Source organism: Magnolia sinica, chromosome 2, assembly GCF_029962835.1.
Source record: "Magnolia sinica isolate HGM2019 chromosome 2, MsV1, whole genome shotgun sequence".
NCBI classification, from domain to species: Eukaryota; Viridiplantae; Streptophyta; class Magnoliopsida; order Magnoliales; family Magnoliaceae; genus Magnolia; species Magnolia sinica.
In genome coordinates this window covers 33,879,288-33,900,464 of record NC_080574.1, presented here as the reverse complement: position 1 = coordinate 33,900,464, position 21,177 = coordinate 33,879,288, and the positions used below count along the sequence as shown (strand labels likewise).

General features: G+C 40.4%; 2 long non-coding RNA genes across 2 annotated transcripts; one reads left to right on the top strand and one right to left on the bottom strand.

Annotated features, from left to right (window-relative positions):
- Positions 1–19,194: 19,194 nt before the first annotated feature.
- Positions 19,195–20,091, bottom strand: LOC131236931 (uncharacterized). Its single transcript, XR_009166946.1, has 2 exons — positions 19,553–20,091; positions 19,195–19,454 (listed from the first exon to the last, which is right to left on the bottom strand). It is a non-coding gene; the product is annotated as an uncharacterized LOC131236931 (long non-coding RNA).
- LOC131236932 (uncharacterized) lies at positions 19,462–20,309 on the top strand. Its single transcript, XR_009166947.1, has 3 exons — positions 19,462–19,642; positions 19,751–19,868; positions 20,230–20,309. It is a non-coding gene; the product is annotated as an uncharacterized LOC131236932 (long non-coding RNA).
- Positions 20,310–21,177: the final 868 nt, after the last annotated feature.

Below are 21,177 nucleotides of genomic sequence, written 5' to 3'. Positions count from 1 at the left end.
TTACCCTTATCATACTGAGTAAATTCTGTGGGGTCCACCATTATTTATTTATTTTATCCATTCCGTTCATCCATGTTAACAGATAATTTGAGGTCTAAAGAACAAAAAGGAAGCATATCCAAAGCTCAAGTGGACCACACCACAGGAAATAGTGTGATTGAACCTCTACCATTGAAAATTTCTTGGAGGCCATAGAAGTTTTGGATCAAGCTGATGTTTGTGTTTTCTCTTCATTCATATCTTTTTGATATTATGAACAACCTTTAACTGTTTTTGGACAATCTGATCAATCCAAATTGAAGAGTAAATAACTTCAAATGCTTAAATCGAAATTCACTCAAATTGTTGATAAATCTTGTATGCCCAATATCTTTCTCATATGTAGCATGATCGGAGCGAGTAACTAGTCAAATTGAGGGTAATGATCAGTAAAATAGAGTGAATGGACTAGACATGTGAAATGGGCCAAATATTTTGGTCAAAATTGTGACCCAACTTATTGACCCCTTGAGAATGTAAGAATTAATGTTAGTAAGTTTTGTGGGGCCCATCATGATGTGTGTCAAACATCAACACCGTGCATTTGATGTGTCCCCTTTAGGTAATGAGATATCTCAAAAATCATCCGTATACGAAACTCAGGTGGGCCATACATCTAAAACTATATGAAGACATACTAAAATATATAAAAGCACTTGGTGGGGCCCACATAAGTTTTGGATGCGGCTGAAACTTGGTCTGACCCCTCATCCAAGTAGGACACACATAATGAATGGGCTAGATATGTGAATTACATCTAGGTGGACCCAATATATGATTATGAATGAGACAGATCAAGGCTTAAGTATTGGAGCACAAAGTGAGGATTGAACGTCCACCATAAAAAAATTCTTAGAGAAGTTTCAAATCAAGCTGATATTTGTGTTTTCACTTCATCCACATCTACATGACATTATGAATAGGTTGGATGGTAAAAAAACATCACAATGTCCCTTGGAAAGGTTTCAATGGTGGGTGTCATTATCACTGCAGCTTCCTTTGGTGTGGTCCACAAGAGCTGTGAACCTGCTTCATTTTTAGGAGCATACCTTAAAATGATCTGAGAAAAGTTGTGAACGGAGTGGATAAAACAGTGACATCACGATGGGCCCCATAACTTATTTCCAAACGAAATTGATTTCATCGGTAAATATTACATTGTTCACTCCCCAAGTATAGGGTTGTGATGTAGTAATAAACTCGGTAAGACCGAGGTCGAATCCACAGGGACTGAAACTTGTACGTTTCCTGAAACTAGGTAGAAATAGAACTAGCCAAAGATGCGATCTAAAACAAATAGAATTTAGGGAATAATTGCGGAATAGTTATCTAAAACTTAAGTAATTCAGAGGAAGGAAACTAGGGATTCAGAGGATCCACTTGTAGAGATCAGGGAGATCTTATGTCTGCATCAAGGATTATGGAATTCAAACTGAACTTACTTGATCTGGTTTTCAAGAGATGAAAGGTATATGAATTAGAATGGATTCCGTCATCTAACCATGCCCAAGAGACAAAGCAAACAACAGGATTAAACTAATTACCAACCAATCAACAATGTATGAGGATCAGGAAGGGTACTGTCATCCTACCATGCCCATAGAGCAATGATGAACAACAGGGCTTCCTGACTTCATAAACATAAAAAGGGGAAAGAAATATTCAAAGCCATTGCAAACCCATTGTAATTTCAGTCACAACAGACCATTAAAGACTAAGAAAAATATTCCTTATAATAATCAACTAAATCAAATTCAGTTTATGAATTTTAAAGGCACAAAGTAGAGTCTCCCATCTCGCTACAGGCTTCACCTGTTAGCCCTAGCTAAGAGGTTTAGCCACACATGAATGGGCTAACTTAAAAATCAACAACAGAAGAAGGAGAAAGGAAAAAGGAAAACAACCAGGTCCAGGTCTAGCCCAAGCCTTCAGCAGCCCCTCCTTCTAATGCTTCCTCCACATGCTCATCTCCAAAACCAAGCTCACGTGCCGCCAAGATCATGCCAAATTCCACGTTCCAGCCGGCAGCCCTGTCAATCCCAGCAGCAAAACAAACCTCCGTTTCTCTTTCTCTCTCCCTGACGTGCAGCAGCAACCCACCTTCCACGTTCCTCTCGTCACGGCTGCACTCCCCCTTCCTTTCTTCCTCTCTTCTCCTTTTATAAACAATAGAGATGGCGGTGGGTGGATTTTTGAGTCGGTGCGTAAGTCGGTTGGAAGAGAACAAGGAGTCACGCACTCCTCTTTCGCAGCAACAGTGAAAGCGGATCCGGTTTTCGCATGCCCTGTTTACGGAACAAAACGCAAACGACCTGCGTTTGGATGGATTTTGGGACAGCTGGTCGTCCTCACCGTCTATTTGGCCTTCATGGATGGGGTTAGTCCCACCTTTTAGAGCTTATGGATGGTTCAGATCGCGGGTCCGATTTCCGCCATGATCGCACAACCCGCCGCGAAAGTCGGACGACGTCCGGCGCTAAAACAGAGACTTACGCTGGCTGATGGTGGGGCCCACATAACTTTTGTTTTGGGAAATCCACGCCGTCCACTGGTTTCCCCTCGAAATTTCAGTCAGGAAGGGCTGGTTTTTGTCGAGTTTTGGTGCGGTCCACCGATGTTTCTCTTCCACTGTCTATCGTCCGTTTTAATGATAGAAAACGGATCTCCGGAGTCTTTTGAATTTTTATCCACCTAGGCCTGAGTAAGATTGGCGGTGTGAGTCTTATGAACGGCTCGGATCCTTCGAAGAACTGCTGTGTGGGGCCCACTAATGAAAAACAGACGGACAGTGTAAAGACGCTGTCCGTTTTTTCCGCAGAAGAGAGAGGGAGACGGGTCGCAGTCGGTTTGACAAAACCGGTTGGTCCGGTGCAGCGCACGTGCTTGTACACTATACACACTTCCAACTCGTTTGGGGTCCATGATGATGGATCCCGGAAATCCGCTCCGTTCATCCGTTTTGTCTCCTCAAATAATGGGTTGAGAGCAAATTTTAGGCATATCCAGATCTCAGGTGGGCCCAAAATCAATGGTTTATGGGCTGCTTTAAGCGTTGGGCCACTTGCAGAGGGATCCAATGGCTAAAATTTGACGTGTACGGTTATTTTTTTGTCCTCAGGCCACGTATGGAGTTTCAAACTGATCAGATGGTGGGAACCCTATGATCTTGCATTCTGGACACTTTTCAGGCCACTTGAGCTTCAATTCCTCGATTTTCTTGGATCCCTGGCGTGCAAATCTGTCAATCTTGGTCTCCTAGGGTCTGTCACTTGCCTTGGTTCTTTAGCATTAAATCCATGCTTTTAGTACCCTTTTCCAGTCCAAGCTCGTGAATACGCCCTGCATCACAAAAGTGATGAATGGAGTGGATAAAACAGTTACATCATGGTGGGTCCCATAGAGCCCTACCCAAATATTACATTTACCGACGAAATCATATTTCGTCGGCAAAAGATTCCCGCCCATACCAAACATATTCTTGCTGAGAGGCTATTTTTACCGACGTCATACAATATCGTCAGTAAAGGAGACTTTTACCGACGAAAAAAATTGTCGGTAAAGGCGGACAAAATGAACGGTGGACATATTATTTCAATTTGTGTGGTTGATCATAGATGTTGATTTGTAATTTTTATTTTTGGTGTAGCTAATAAGTGTATTTAAAAATATATGTACGGAGTGGATGGGGCTAATAGAGCACGGGTGGGCCCAAATATTTTTATAGCCTTTTACCAAAAAATGGTGACAAGTATTACTGACGAAAAATTTCATCGGCAATAAGGTTATGTTTTAAGCCGAAACGACTCCAGCGCCCATCTATCTCCCTCAGTCACTCTCTCTCTCCCCTTTCCCCCTCCGCTCTCTCTCACTCTCGTTGTCTCTCTCTCTCACTCTCACTGTCGCTCTCTCACTCCAGCCCTGTTGCACATCAGGTATCTCTCTCTCTCCTTATCTATCCATTTCATCAATTTGGGCATTTTGTTTTTTGAGTTTTTGAATCCCTAATTAGGGATTTGTAGTGTCGATTCCCTGGATGAAGGAAAACAGAAATAACAGCTTGATCTAAACTTTGGTGGCCCACCACGTGGACCACCTTGATGTGTGATTCCATCCATGCCGTCCATCTGTAAGGACGACAGCAAGTTCTGTGGGCCCTGATCACGAGACATGTTTTATACCCAAACCGTTCATCCGTGTGGGGCCCACACGTGATGCATATCCACACCGTCCAGTGGTCTGGAGGTGGGAACCACCATGATTTATGTGTTTTACATCCAGGCCGTCCAGGGCCTGGACGCTGGAGCTCTTCAAAAAAAAAAATAATATAATAATAATACTTATATATTATAATATATAAATGTTATGGTGGGCCCCAAGTGAGACCCACCTGATGGGAAGCTGATTGATTGGTGTACTTCACACCAACTATATAGCTGATGAATTGTAGTCAGCAGGTTCCGTGGGTCCCACATGATGCATGTATTTCACCCTACGTCGTCCATCCACCTAGATGGGACCCACCGCATGATGTATGTGTTACATCCAAACCGTCCATCTGTTGGATGAGCTCGTCTTGAGGCTTGAGACTAAAGATAAGACAGATCTATGTATCAGATGGACCACACTGCAAAAAAACAATGGAGGATTGAATGTCTATCATTGAAACTCGTTTTGGGTCACAAAAGTTCTGGATCAATATGGAATTTGTTTTTCCTCTTAATCCAGGTCTTTATGACCTTATGATCAAATTGGGTGGGAAATAAACATTATGGTGGGCCCTGTGATTTGTTTAACAGTGAAAATCATTATCTCCACTGTTATTTGTGTTATAGTTCAGATGATCTTTCAATATGATTCATTTTTGGGTAATAGCTGACTCGGCTTAGCCGACTCAGACTCAATTGAGTCCGATCTGGTTCAGCATCACGAGTCAGCCTTGGACATGGAAAAATCTGACTCTCTCTAACTCGGTGAGTTGACTCAGGACCAAGTGAGTCGTTTGAAGTCACTTGAGTCTTCAATCCATGCTCTTTCTTTAATTAGACGATAGAACAATGTACCAGAAAGAAATGATGCAATTATTTGTATTGCATTTAGATGATTATTTGTGTGGATAACTCTGTCAACTTGGTCAGTGGACCCCACACCTGATCTATTTCAAGTGGATTCCACAGCTAACATCTATCTTTTCAAGATCAGATGATCTCCCATGATGGGTCCCACCAAAAAAACCAATGGTTGGACTTTCGCTCATCAAGCATTAAATTTAAGGGCCCCAGGGCCATAAATTGCAATGAAAAAGATAGTCATTTCACACACTTATATTGTTGTGGTTTTTAGCTTCCTTTTTTTTTCAAATGCACTCACACTCACGCATTCACACCATAATGGGATTTCACCACGATGAGTACTGTAGCTCGTGACCTTGGGTTAAAACTCTTGTGAGTCTACCTCAGGACATGAGTAAAAACCCCACCATTCATCTGGTTCTCATCATTAGGATGAGCATATGCTTAAGATAGAGTGAAAGTAGTAGTTTTAGCGTAAATTTACATTTGCCTGCTACCATATAACTTAGTGGTAAGCTCACGAGAGTTTCAACCCGAGGTTATGAGTGAGCACCTAGTGTGGCGAGCTAGTCATGAGCCAAAATTTTTTAAATGCCTGAGTATCATCCACTTACCTGTATCAAAGTTCTCCCTTTTGAAACATGCCCCGTTCACAAATTGACCTATCAAATGGGCCCTTATATGCCATGCTCAGGCTTGGGCCTGTGCCTAACATGCTCATCCTGCACATTTATACAAAGAGAAAAGCTTTAATACTCTTGTAAAGTGTAACTATTATACTTTCACTTAGTGATGCTTAATATGTATTACATTTTTTCTTAAATTATTATTGTGACTTGTTAGTTTATAGTTGTGACTTGTGATTGTGATTTGTAACTAAGATAATTAGTTACCCGTTTGAGGATTTCTATGTAGCCATATATAGATATGGTATGTTTTGGTGGCATAGAAATCACTCAAATTGTCCCATTTTGGATAGTTCAAGGTTAAATGGATAGTATGCTTTCATATAATCTATTTAAATGTTCATGCCTGATCCGCGATTCATCTCCTCGTTTATCTCTGGATGTATTTCTTCCGTTCCGTATCCAATGCCAAATAACATTGTTTTAGATATTTGGCATCGAAATGTAATGTAAGATCAACTTATCTAGAAAGGCATGGGGAGATGCTGCCAGATTTTCAGCGTGGACATTTAAATGGGAATATGAAAGTATTATAATCAATCCAACCTTGGATGGGTAACTAATTTAGGATTTAATTGTATTAGCTCGAAATCGATGGAGCAGACCCGGATGTACGTCGGATCTATTCGAATGTTCAGCGGGGGTCCCTGAAAGGTGGGAACCACTGTTATGACCATGATGAAGTTGTCCATTTCCTATGAAAAGTAATATGGGTGGCCTGGCCATTTGGACAGGCCCGTATTTATGTATTAGCTCAAAATTGATGGAGCAGACCCGGATGTGCGTCGGAGCTATCCAGATGTTGAGAGGGAGTCCCTGGAAGGTGGGAATCACTGTTATGACCATGATGAAGTTGTCCTTTTCCTATGGACATCAATATGGATGGCCTGGCAATTTAGACAGGCCCGTGTTTATGTATTAGCTCGAAATTGATGGAGAAGACCCTAGTATAACCCTAAACCTAAACATACACCTAAAACTAAAACGCGGACACTCAATTATAGTGTAGGTTTAGGTTTAAATTTCTTTTTCCTTCAACGCCGACACTCAATTATAATTTATAAGTAGCTTATATATCAATCTAGTTCAAATTGAGTCGGGCAACTCAAGACCTCAACCCCGTCAAGATCCATGTTTTATCGGGTTGATGTTTGTATAGCCTAAGCCTCAAATAAAACCCTATACGTCATGCCCTAAAATAACCTGGTGCTAAGAACGTGTCTGTGACAGGTTCTACATCAGGAAGGATCCACCAAAGCCGCCTCCACCTAATCCAATACTCAAGTAGGCCACACCACATGGACCAATGGGGATGAGGACACCCAACATTGGAACCTTTGCAGGTCCATTTAAGATTTTTTTTATATATATAATCTCTAAACCTAAACTTATACCTAATCCTAATCTTAACTCCCTAACATAAACCTAAACCTAAACTTGAAAACCCAAACCTAAACCCGATCCCGAACCCAAATCCGAATCCCTAAACCCTAAGCCTAAACCTAAACCTATTCATAAATCCCTAAACCTAAACCCGAACCGAACCCGAATTCCTAAACCTAATCCTAAACCGAAACTCAAATCTCTAACATAAACCTAAACCTAAACCCGAACCCGAATTCCTAAACCTAAACCTATTCTCAAATCCCTAAACCTAAACCTACACCTAATCCTAATCTCAACTCCCTAACCTAAACCTAAACCTAAACTTGAAAACCCAAACCTAAACCCCATCCCGAATCCGAATCCGAATCCCTATACCCTAAGCCTAAACCTAAACCTATTCGCAAATCCCTAAACCTAAACTCGAACCCGAACCCGAATTCCTAAACTTAAACCTAAACCTATAACATAAACTTAATTCACTTAAACCTACACTTAAACCCAAACCTATAACCCTAACCCGAACCCGAACCCGAATTCCTAAACCTAAACCTAAGCCTATTCTCAAATCCCTCAACCTATAACCTAACTCTAAAACTATAACCTATAACCTATAACCTAAACCTAAACCTATAACCTATAACCATAACCTAAACTTAATTCACTTAATTTAAACCTACACCTAAACCCAAACCTATAACCCTAAACCGAACCCGAACCCGAATTCCTAAACCTAAACCTAAACCTATTCTCAAATCCCTAAACCTATAACCTATAACCTTAACCTAAACCTATAACCTAAACCTAAACCTATAACCTATAACCTAAACCTAAACCTATAACCTAAACCTAAACCTATAACCTATAACCTAAACCTAAACCTAAACCTATAACCTAAACCTATACCTAAACCTAAACTTAATTCACTTAAGTTAAACCTACACCTAAACCCAAACCTATAACCCTAACTCAAACCCGAACCCGAACCCGAATTCTTAAACCTAAACCTAAACCTATTCTCAAATCCTTAAACCTGTAACCTAAATCTAAAACTATAACCTATAACCTAAACCTAAAGCTATAACCTAAACCTATAACCTATAACCTTAACCTAAACCTATAACCTATAACCTATAACCTAAACCTAAACCTAAACTTAAACCTATAACCTATAACTAAACCTAAACCTATAGCCTATAACCTAAACCTATAGCCTATAACCTTAACCTTAACCTAAACCTAAACCTACAACCTAACCCTAAACCTATAATCTAAACCTAAACCTATAGCCTATAACCTTAACCTAAACCTAAACCTATAACCTAAACCTAAACCTAAACATAAACCTAAACCTATAACCTATAACCATAACCTTAACTTAAACCTATAACCCTAACCTAATCTTAAACCTATTTCTGTAAACTGACTCTAATCTTTTTATTGTAGAGATGGATAAGAGTTGGATGCGAGCTAAGAACAGGTTTGGCCCAGAGTATAATCAAGGGGTTCAAGAGTTCATGGAATTTGCACGAAATCGGGCAGATTCAGGTAATAGGATTAGGTGTCCATGTTGAAAATGTAAGAACATGGTTCATAAGACTTTAGATAAAGTAGAAGATAATTTATTTATAGTTGGGATTTACCATGATTACACTTGGTAGATCCATCATGGTGAAGATATCCACCAAAGAGTTGAGGCCCCTGAAGCCCTTGCTGACCCAATTGTGTCGGATGACGAGGATGAAGACGTTGACGAAATGTAAGATATCATAGGGGATGTGTTAAGGAGAACAACTGCAGATACTAATTTTGCAGCGACGAGTAGTAGCCAGGATATTCCTCCTATGAGTGATGTCGAATCAGAAAAGTTTAGTAGGTTGTTGAGGGATGCGCAATGTCCACTTTATCTGGGGTGTGAGAACTTCTCCAAGTTGAATTTTCTTACAAGGTTACTTCATTGAAGACAATAAATCGTTGGAGTAATAAATCGTTTGACATGTTACTTGACTTATTGAAAGAAGCATTACCGGATGGTGAGACATTGCCTAAGTCTCATTACGAGGCAAAATCTTTGATACGAGACTTGGGCATTAGTTACATCCCCATACATGCGTGTATAAATGATTGTGTATTGTATTGGAAAGAGCATGAAAATGTTGAAGACTATCCAGAATGTGGAGAGTCTAAGTGGAAGTATGACGAAGTCAAGCGTAAGAAAATCCCACAAAAGGTGTTAAGGTACTTCCCATAAAAACACAGATTGCAAAGATTGTTTATGTCTCGCAAGACTGCTGAAGATATGAGGTGGCATAAGGAGAAACACGTTCATGATGATAGTACACTGAGGCACCTTGCAGACTCTGAAGTCTAGTAAAATTTTGATAAGGAATATGACTGGTTTACAGAGGATTCTCGCAATGTTCGACTAGGTCTTGCAAGTGATGGTTTTAATCCATTTGGTAACATGAGTAGCTCGAACAGTATATGGCCAATAGTACTTATACCCTACAATTTACTTCCTTGATTTTGTATGAAGGAGTCATTTTTCATAATGTCATTGTTTATTTCTGGACCCAGGTCACCCGAGAATGACATTTATGTATATTTACGAACGTTGGTAGATGAGTTAAACGAGTTATGGAGTCAAGATGTACAAACGTATAACACATTTGAAGGACAGACATTTCAATTGCATATAGCGGTCCTGTGGATAATAAATGACTTCCCCGCGTATGGGAATTTGTTTAGGTGGAGCACGAAGGGAAAGTTTGCTTGTCCTACATGTAGTATTGAGACTTATTCATTGTCATTAAAGCATGGTAAAAAAATGTGTTATATGGGCCATCGTCACTTCCTTCCAAGCGATCATAATTGGCGCAAGAAGACGATGATCTTTGATGATAAATAAGATCATAGGCCACCACCGAAAGAGGTATCTGGAAAAGATGTGATACAACAACTGAGTAACATTGGAGAAGTTAAATTTGGTAAGACAACGCACTTGAAGAAAAGGAAACATACAATATCAGAGTATAACTGGATGAAGAAGAGCATTTTTTTAATTGCCCTATTGGAGTGATCTGAAATTGCGACACAACTTAGATGTCATGCATATTGAGAAGAATATATGTGACAATGTCTTCGGAACATTGATGAACATAGAGTAGAAAACAAAAGGCAGTTTCAAGGCTCGATTGGATATATAAGCAATGGGTTTAAGGAAAGAGTTGCACTTGCAACCACATGAAAATTCATTACTATACCAGCAGCCTACTACACATTGCAAAACTAAAGAAAAAGCATTTATGTGAATGGTTGAGATCGGTGAAGTTTTCCGATAGATATGCGTCAAATATATCTTGGCGCGTAAACATTATGAACTGTAAGGTAACGGGAATGAAAAGTCATGATTGTCACATTCTTGTGCAACGTCTACTACTGGTTGCGATTCGTGAATTCCTGAGCAAGGATATTAGTGCGGCGTTGATTGAGTTGAGGATATTCTTTAAGGATTTGTGTTCAAAATCGTTGAATGTAGAGGTAATTAAACGACTGGAGAGGGACATTGTTATAATCCTTTGCAATCTTGAAAGAATATTTTCCACCTGCGTTTTTCGATGTCATGGTACACTTAGCGATTCACTTACCGCATGAGGCGAAGCTTGCAGGCCGAGTACAATATCGTTGGATGTATCTGATCGAAAGGTGATAGAACCTATTAAAATTTTTATTCATTCCATAGACTACATATATCCATGTTTTCATACGTATAACATAATAGTTTTGTGTACAGATACATTCACACACTAAAAAGATTTGTGAGGAATAAGGCATGTCCAGAGGGATCCATGGCTGAGGCGTATATTAATAATGAGTGTCTGACATTTTGCTCCATATATCTTCGTGGCATAGAGATAGATTCAACCGAGAACGGAATACCGACGAAGGGCAGGAGCATGAACAATGACTCATATCTGTATTCGCACATAACGTCTGTCCATTACGATCCCCGACGTATCAGGATATGGACCTTGGGGATCAAGTAAATATGTGGTGGTATGTGTTGCACAATTGTGAAGAAATAGAGTCGTACTTAGAGTAAGTCAAATTCCTCAATAATTGTATCTCTACAGACGATGATCTTAATGTTTCTTGCTGATGACATGTCAATTATGTGTAGCGAACACATCGAGGAGATGAAGTCCCAATACCCTACAAATTATGATCGAATGCATCAGGATCAGTTTCCAGAATTGTATGCAAAACATGTAAGATTTCACCTTGTATCTTACCGCACTTAGAATTTTGTTGTATTGCACAATATTTAAACCTAAGAAAATCCCTAAACAATTACATTCTGTACGTGATAATAGATGAAGACGTTGCGCTCTAACAACTCTGCGGATGGGTCTGATGTACTTTACTCACTGGCGTGTAGCCCTGATAGATGTGTATGTAGATATACAGGTTGTATTGTAAACAGGATTCAGTTCCACACTGAAGAGCGTGAGAAGTATAGGACCACACAAAATAGTAGAGTGGTTGTGAAGGGAACGCATGAGAAGGTAGAAATTGACTTTTATGGCATTTTGACGGATATTATTGAGCTGAGTTATTGTATGAGAAAGCGAGTGTGCTTATTTAAATGTGATTGGTGGGACATTGGAAATAAGAAGTTGGGAATACAGACTGACGACTACTTTATGAGGGTAATTTATCTCAAAAGTGGTTTAAGGACGACCCATTTGTCCTCTCTAGCCAAGCCAAACAAGTATTTTACCTCGCTGATACCAAGTTAGGCGGCTCTTGGTACGTGGTGCAGAAAATAAAGCCCGGGAACGTATTTGACGTTCCCGAACCAAACATTGAAGATAGCGAGGATGGGGGAAATGAAACACCTAAGGTTGAACAAGCGTATCAAGAAGACATGTCATCTGGGGATAGAGGGACTGATCCAAATGTTGATATTGATGTGGTGCAATTGGATAGAGATGATGTGTTACCTGATCATGTTGATACCTCAATAATACATGACATTGTTATAGATGATAGCGGTTTCATTGATAACGACGTTGCAGACGATGAAGAGGAAATACTGATCAACGATAGTGATGGTGAAGAAGAAATAGTCCTAAGCGATAGTGATATAAACGACGATTATTAAATGTACACATAATTTACATGTCATTTTTTAATTCGAATAATTTGATTATTACATGTATACGTGAAAATTACAAGTCATGATTTATTCTTTTAACTGACTTGTTTATAATCCACATTTGTAGTTGAGTCAATTTCTGATCATGTCCTCCTCAAACCGGAGCGTAGCGGAAGCACACAGCGTACTTCATCAGCTGTTGTGAATGGACTTTACAGCCCTATCTTCTTCTGGTAAGGCCAAAGAGATACCCGATCTGGTCGATGAGTGTAGAGAGGAATATATCGACGATGACTCAAATGAAAGATTACACAATCTCAAAGAAATTCTCGACCTGATGAAGGAATATAACCGCGGGAAACTTCGCATGGAAGATGCGGTTTTGTCACTTGCACATCTGAATGAAGTCCCGAAAGACCATATTTCTCCTATTGTGACTGGCATGTTGGCTATAACAATGTCAAGTGCTTCACACAGCTTGATATATACTTCTACAACGTAAGATAACTTATGCAGGGAGTACTTCAGATAGTTGGTCCGAAGTTGTTTTGTATTACAATAAAATACATGTATTTAATATAGAATGACAATGTATAATGGAATTTTCAAATTTTACTGGAATGTTTACGGTTTTATTATATTCTGCTTGCATCATAGTGTAATGGTCTAATCATATTTTAATCATCTCTCTAAGCATAAGCACAAATTCATTCTACCATCAACACTGCTTGTATAATGTTTTAGTATATTTCACTTGCACTGTAAAGTTTAATGTGTTTATTATATTGATGTTCATACACTTGTACTAACATTGTTTAAATTTATAAGTTTGTAGTTCGCACATATTCAGTTATGGCACCAGGTGGGAAATCAGGTTGTTCGCGCACTAGATTTACCCCTTCCACCCATGATGCGACGGAAACATCATCGACGTCGCGTGCTGCATCAGAGTGCACCGATTTTTAGGTTCCAAAAATCAAAAAACCGGTGACAACGGTTCGGTTCTCGGTTTGGGGGTATGTAGAACCAAACCGAACCGTGAACCGATCCGTGGATCCGATCCGTAGAACCGAACCGTGGAACCGAACCTTGAACCGAACCGATGTATTTTTGCATATCTTATAATTATTTTCTCTAGAATAATTATTTTCATAAATATATTTTTGAACACCTTATACAACATCTAAACCATTCATCAAATGGACCACAACATGGATGGACATGGGCTTGCAATGGGTTGGATTATAAAAAGCCAAGAACCGTGGAACCGTCCGGAACCGAACCGGTTTTAACGGTTCGGTTCGGTTCGGTTCTAGGGTGCCAACGGTTCGTTCGGTTCCAAATTTCCTAGAACCGTTAGGAACTGTTCGGTTAAGTTTGTAGTTCGCACATATTCAGTTATGGCACCAGGTGGGAAATCAGGTTGTTCGCGCACTAGATTTACCCCTTCCACCCATGATGCGACGGAAACATCATCGACGTCGCGTGCTGCATCACAGGTGTCTGAGCCCTCGGTTGAGCATATATCGGGCACTGCATGTAAGTCTAAACATATATTTATTTAGTAAATTCTATTTATGTTTAGACTTACATATTTCTTTTGCGACAGCATCGTCGACCAACCAACGAGGATGAGGACGTGGACCCATGTGTGAGTTAGTTTTAGAGCGACTTACGCGTGAGGGTAGAATGACGGTAGAGTTTCCACAGGACTACCTTAGACCTGTTGGGGACAATGTCAAGTTATTTACGTTGGAGGTCGATGTCCTATGCCGATCTCTGATTCCCGCTACCACCCCCGTTGGACAAACGTGACAGATGATGCACGGCAGCTCATCCGTCAGCGCCTTCAGGTAAATATTAGTAAATTAAATTTTCTTTTGTGAAAGTTCTTTTATGGTTAAATTATTTTCTTAATAAGTTTATTGCCTTAATCTATTATTTACGAAACTATATGATAAATTTGTCTTGAATCTGAGTGTTACTTACATTTCTCATGCCGTCAACGACATGGTCAAGGAGCGATTTAAAGAGTACCGTGGAGAGTTACACTGGCGGTACAAGTGGTGCAGGACCCACGATGAGGTTGTACTGTTCGCACCACGGCACGTGACCATAGACGACTAACGGATACTCTACGAGAGATTTTTGTCTGAGGCTTTTCGAGTAATATTTGCATATTTACGATATCTTAAGGTAATAATTAAATACGCAATTAATAACAATGTATTATGAATAATGTGTTTAAAAAATGAGCAGAATAAATTTTGCGAACAAGGAAAAGTTAGAAGTGAACCACGTAGCTAGTTCAAAGTTATTTATACGACATTGTTACGACATGGTAAAAAATTACTGGTGATTATTAAGTTGATATATTCTTTCCATGCATTTATATTAACTCTATTGTCCTTTCAATTGCGCAACGAGATTCCATCACCGGCCAGGAGCCTGGACCAGTAGACCTTTACAGAGGCGACGGGATCTTAGGTTCATCTTAGAGCCAACGAGAATTGGGTAAAAGTCCTTACATTATAAAATTTAATTGCATTGAATTATAATAATGTCATTCGTTATGAAAATTCATATGTTATTACAGACGGCGATAGACATCATACGCAGTCAGCCCACTCCCGATGGTAGTCAGCGGAGTGAGCCAAATATCCTGAGCGAGGTGCTTAGCACCCATTCTGGATATGTGTGTGGGCTTGGCCATGGTGCTAAGCTCATGGCATTCGCTAGACCTGCCTCCAACCTCCAGCTGATATCTCAGAGAGAGGTTCAGCAACTACGGGCGATGAGATCAGAGAGCAGCTGGAACCAAAACCGAATCCGAACCCGAATTCCTAAACCTAAACCTAAACCTAATCTCAAATCCCTAAACCTAAACCTACACCTAAACCTAAACCTATAAACCTAACCTAAACCTAAACCTCCGCCTTTATCTTTGTGATTTATTTTATATACGAATGTTAAACTTATATACATTTGTGCATGGATGAATGTGGGTTGTATGTAGATGTGGATGGGATTATTTGTGTATGGATGGATGTGGTTTGTGTTTGGATGGATTTAGTTTGTTTTTGGATGGATGTGGATGTGAATATGATGAAAATGTATTGTAACAAGTGTATTTACAGGTGTATATTAGGAATTTTTTCCTGAATTTAATCCACAGTTTATGCCAACGAACTATTTCATAGGTAAAAGTTTAATCCACAGTTTATACCGACTAAATATTTCATAGGTAAAAGTTTAATCCACAGTTTATATCGACTAAATATTTCATAGGTAAAAGTTTAATCCACAGTTTATACCAACGAAATATTTCGTAAGTAAAAGTTTAGGTAAAAGTTTAATCCACAGTTTATACCGACTAAATATTTTGTAGGTAAAAGTTTAATCCACAGTTTATACCGATGAAATATTTCGTAGTTAAAAGTTTAATCCACAGTTTATACCGACTAAATATTTCGTAGGTAAAAGTTTAATCCATGGTTTATACCAACAAAATATTTCGTAGGTAAAAGCTTAATCCATAGTTTATACCGACTAAATATATTATAGGTAAAAGTTTAATCCACAGTTTTACCGACGAAATATTTCGTCGGTATTAGCTTGGTTTACCGATGAAATATATTATTTTTTCCTACCAAAAGTAACATGTTTTGCCAACGATTTTTTTCGTCGGTATTTGTTTTACCATAGCCGACTAAGTAATATTTCGTCGAGAAAAGCCTTTAGCCAGGTCTTATCGTGACGATCTTTCCGACGACATATTTCATTGATAATAATCATTACCGATGAAAAAATATGAAATATCGATGAATTATGTCGTCGGTAAAAGAGCAATTTCCTGTAGTGGGGGAACTCGAATTGTGTCGTGTAGCTGGAAAACCTCCGTAGCCCACCATGATGTAAGTGTTTTATCCACATCGTCCATCCATTTTGTCAGCTCATTTTAGGGTTTGATCCCAGAAAGTAGGCAAATCTAAACCTCAGGTGGACCACACAATAGGAAAAGTAGTGATTGAATGCCCACGGTTACCAACTTCCCAAGGACCACTGCAATATTTACTTGCCATCCAACGGGCATGTTGATTAGGTCCGACATACCTGGTGAAGGGAAAACACATATATCAGCTTGATCCAAAAGTTTTGTAGCCTCCAAGAAGTTAACGGTAGAATCATCGCTGTTTTTATGGCGCGGTCCACCTGGGATTTGGATCTGCTCTTCTTCTTTTTTTTTTGGCTCAAATTCTAAAATGAGCTGAAAAAAAAAAAAAAAAAAAACCCGGATGAATGCGTGTATAAAACACATATAATAGTGGGCCCACAGCTTTTCCAGCAGCACACAGTACTGACGCCGGTGCTGTGTGCTACGCGACGCAATCCGAGTCCTACAAGGGAAGCGTGGTTTTGTTCGGTGCAGTGGACGGACGGACCGCATTGTTAACAACACGTGTTCCACGCAACCCATTCCAAGCGGCCCACCTGAGTTTGGGATTAGGCTCATTTTATTTTATTTTTAAATTACCTTCATCTTTGTGCATCAAACCTGATGAACGGATTTGATGAAACATGCAAACCACGGTGACCCCACACAAAGCTATGGTTAATGTCCCACCACCATTGTTCCCTGTGACGTGGCTTACCTGAGTCGTCCATCTAGCTGATATTTGGTTCCAGGGCTAGCATTGGGGATCTCAACTGATGGACGGACTTGATGTCGTACAGACATCATGGTGGGCCCACAGAGCTGGAGAGATTTACGCGCCGCGTAAAGCATGAGGTGTTGAGTATCCGGTCCAGAAATGCCTACCCTATCCCTCTTACACGTGTGAGAGAAAGTGGGTACCCAGCCGCTGCCACGCAATGGCAGAACACAAAGGTTTAACACACGTGTACACACGTGTCAAACACCCGTACCTTATAAATACAGGCTCTCCCCTCCCAACAAAGAGAAAGCAGTGGGAAATGGCGCGCGTGAAGAATACTCCTCTTTTGACCCTTCTCTTGCTGGCTTTCCTCCTATTTGCCTCTGGTGCCTCCCTCTCTTCTCTAGTCTCTTTTCCATCCAAGATGCAATTGTGTAGAATATCTGGGCCGTGCATAAGATGGGTCCCACGGTTTAGATGACCTGGATGAAATACGGACACCTTAGAGTGTCCTTTTATAGGAACTGGCCTCGTTGATGTTTAGATCAGCCTGCTTTTGCACGCCATTTCATCTGAACGGTGGGGATCAACTTACAAACGGCTCGGATGTCTCAAAAACGTGCCACTTCGCCTGTATACCCCGCGGGTGCATGTGGTGTCAGCAGTACTTTTACGTATTAAAAGTTGCTCGAATACATCACGACGTACTGTAATTAAATACGTCGGGACTTTAGCTGTTGAATCTGGGTCATATTCCAATGATCCAAACCGTTTATGTCACGAGCCTCGCCTTGCATGGTCGGAATTCGAAGAATAAAAGCTCTAAGTTGGATTATTTCATCGTTTCGATAATTTGGTTCTTTTTCTTTAAACGATGGTCACCATAGCCTCTGATAATCAGAGGGTTGAAATATGTAGTCGGAGATTATTTTGGGGGCATCCTATCCATGTAGACCTCAGTCAAATAAACGGTTTGGATCATCCTGATGTAGGTCAGGATGTATTGTAGCAGACGTACTAATCAAACTACCGAATACAAGAGTACGTTAAATCTCTTACTTGTGGCACACGTGCATGAGATCCATACCGTTCATCTGATGGAAAGTAGCATGGATGGGTTCGCATGACAAAATAATAATAATAAATAAATAAGAGCCGTCGTTGCTTATAATCGCAGCGACTGATGGAAGTACGTTTAGAAATCCATCCAACAAAATGGCTAGGATCAAGCATCCCCTGCCCATCAAGACATGTGCCACGTGGACATAAGTGGAGATGGTTGCTTGATATATAAATTATGGTTTTGTTGTATTTGTATTAAGGTTGATGATGGGATTTTTATCATAACTCTTAAAAATGATAAAAATGTGTGGGGGCCGGAACAGCCACCCCAGCCAATAAAAGGGTATTTATAATGGTAGTTGGGGGGTGGTATGTACAGAGAAGGCGGAGGGGCGTATATGCGAGACGGCAAGCAAGACGTTCAATGGAATATGTATCAGGAGCAGCAACTGCGCGAGCGTATGCCAGGCTGAGCATTTCTCTGATGGAGTATGCCAAGGTGTCCGTCGACGTTGCATCTGTCGCAAGCATTGCTAGACCTCTCTCTCTACTCTTCTTGGCTGCTTTGTATGTCTTTGTTGCTGTTGGGTCTCTCTCTCTCTCTCTCCCCCTTCTCCCCCCTTCTTCTCTCCTTTAGAGTTTTGTTTGTGTTTGTTGCTGTTGGGTCTTTTGATAAATAAAAACTAGCTTTTGAAGCTCCGCTCATTTGGTATCTCTACCTTATCATCGATGAAAATAGAAAAATTCAGTTGAGTAGGAATTTACATTTCAAGGTGGGCTAAAATGCAATTTGGCTGATCATTTATTCTTGACGACTGAGGTTTTCTAAAATTTAAATGAAGTGCGTAAGAGCTCTATACTCCTCACATCTTTAGTGGCAAACGGTTCGTTTGGATGATTTATAACTCTTTTTAAGCGGGTATTCCTAAGTTGTTAAGTTCTTATGCTTAGGTAAACAGCTCCTATGGTTGTGGAACCTATTAAGTGTAAAGGTGGATGCTTAGATATCCGTATAAAGTGTTTAGCTTTGAGATTTAGTGGTAAATCCTTTTAAAATCTTCAAATTATATGAAAAGGGCCCGGCTTTGATATTATAGCCGAAAATTTCAATTTAACTACATAAAATGGATAGCCCATAGATAGAGCTTGGAAGAATGAGTGATTAATTGCTCCAAAATTACATAAAAGGGCTTGACATTAGATGTTACCACTCTTAAAATCATCAAATTACATAAAAACTCCTTTTGACATTAAGATCTACCATTCAATAGGTAGAGTTTTGAGCGGTAAATCATACCCCAAAATCTTATATTTTCTCACATAAAATATGCCATCAAGGGCTATCAGCAGCTTGACATAAGATATGCAGAAGCCCCATCCAGATAAATCCTTGGCTGAAGACCTTTTTTTTTTTTTTTAAAGCTAAAGTTAGGTGGGCTATAAAAGTGGGGCCATTAATACTAATGACATATCTGACTAATGTTTTGCTGTGTGGCCTACCTTATCAATCAATCGATCAGCTCGTTTGGGCCGGAATGCACACAGTAGAGGGCTTGAGTTACATTTACAGTGGGCTTCACAAAGCTTCAGGTGGGGTGGCTTGAATTCCCGTGTGATGGGCCTCACAATACTTCTAGAAGATTTTTCACCATCTTAACATGGTGGGTTTACCGACTTAACATGACGGGATTTGATCAGCCCACACAGATACAGCCCAGTCAAGTATCTACTCGACCCGACCTAACAACTATCAAACATGCGGATGATCCGTGACAGGAGCGCGCAGCTTCGGACTGTGGGGCGTACCAAGATATGTGTACCTTACATCCACGCAGCAAATATGCTTTGACAGCTCAGTTTAAGGCATGATCCCAAAACTGAAGCAGACCCAAATCCGAGGTGGACCACACCACAGGAAACAGTGGTGATTGATCATTAAAAATTCCTGTGGGCGACACGTTTTGGATCAACCTGATATTTGGGTGGTCCCTTCATCCAGCACATTTGACCTTATCAACAGGTTGCATGGCAAATAAACATTCCAGTGGCCCCCAAGAAGTTTTTAGCAGTGGATATTCAATTACCACCTGAGATTCGGATCTGTTTCATTTTTTTTCTTTATTATTTATTTTTATTTTTTTGATCATGCCCTAAAATGAGCTTTTAAAAATGGACAGAATGGTGGGCCCAACAGCCAGGGATCCATCCACCCAAGCCACGCCGCTGCCAGTGGCATCAAGTCACCATGCAATCCGCCGCCTCCTGTGCGATCACACTGGGGCCCAATAACTTGTGGAAGGCAATAAAGATGGGCCTCCCATCCAACAATGCCGTGTGACTTGCTTGATCAAACAATACGCTTTAGACCCGGGGAGGGCATCATCACAGGACAAGACAAGACAAGACGGATTGCATCTTCTCTGCCTATATCCAGAATGAAAGGGCTCCCTTGAAGTACATGAACAATATTTCTCTTCATGCATTGGAGCTTGAATCGGATGCTTTGCTTTGGCAATCGCTCAGTAGCATGGCCTCTGCCAAGGAAGTCAAATTGGCATATCAGTTTGTTGCTGTTCTTGCTTGCGAATGCAACAGATATGGATTCCAACCAGAGATGTTCAACACAATTAAGGACGGATTGATTTAGGAAGCAGAGCTTCACCATGTTTCCCAATTGATGGATGGGAGAGAAGGTATCATTTGGCTTGATTGCAAGAAGAGAATGATTAAAGGTGTAGATCGATTTGTGTTCTGACACCCTTAATCATTCTCTTGCAATCACCTAACAATACATTCTCTCCCCTCGCTTGCATAACATGATCCAGCTTTCCTTCTTTAAACCAATTTGTTCTTATCATGGTTGAACATCTCAAATCTTCCATGCGCCTGCCGGATCCCTCTCTTGTGCATTCACAGTCAAGATTTCTTCCAAACTAATGTACCCGTTTCTGTCCACCTGCTCTCATCATCGATTCGACTTTGTCAGCAAGGCCCGTGCTGCCAAGGGACCGTAGCATCCATCCCAGCTGCCATGCCATAAGCGTCCCACAGCTTTTTGAGCAGTACTTGTCAAAGAGAGGATGCAGATTGTCATAGTCTAGTGTTTTTAGAGTACAGAAACACAA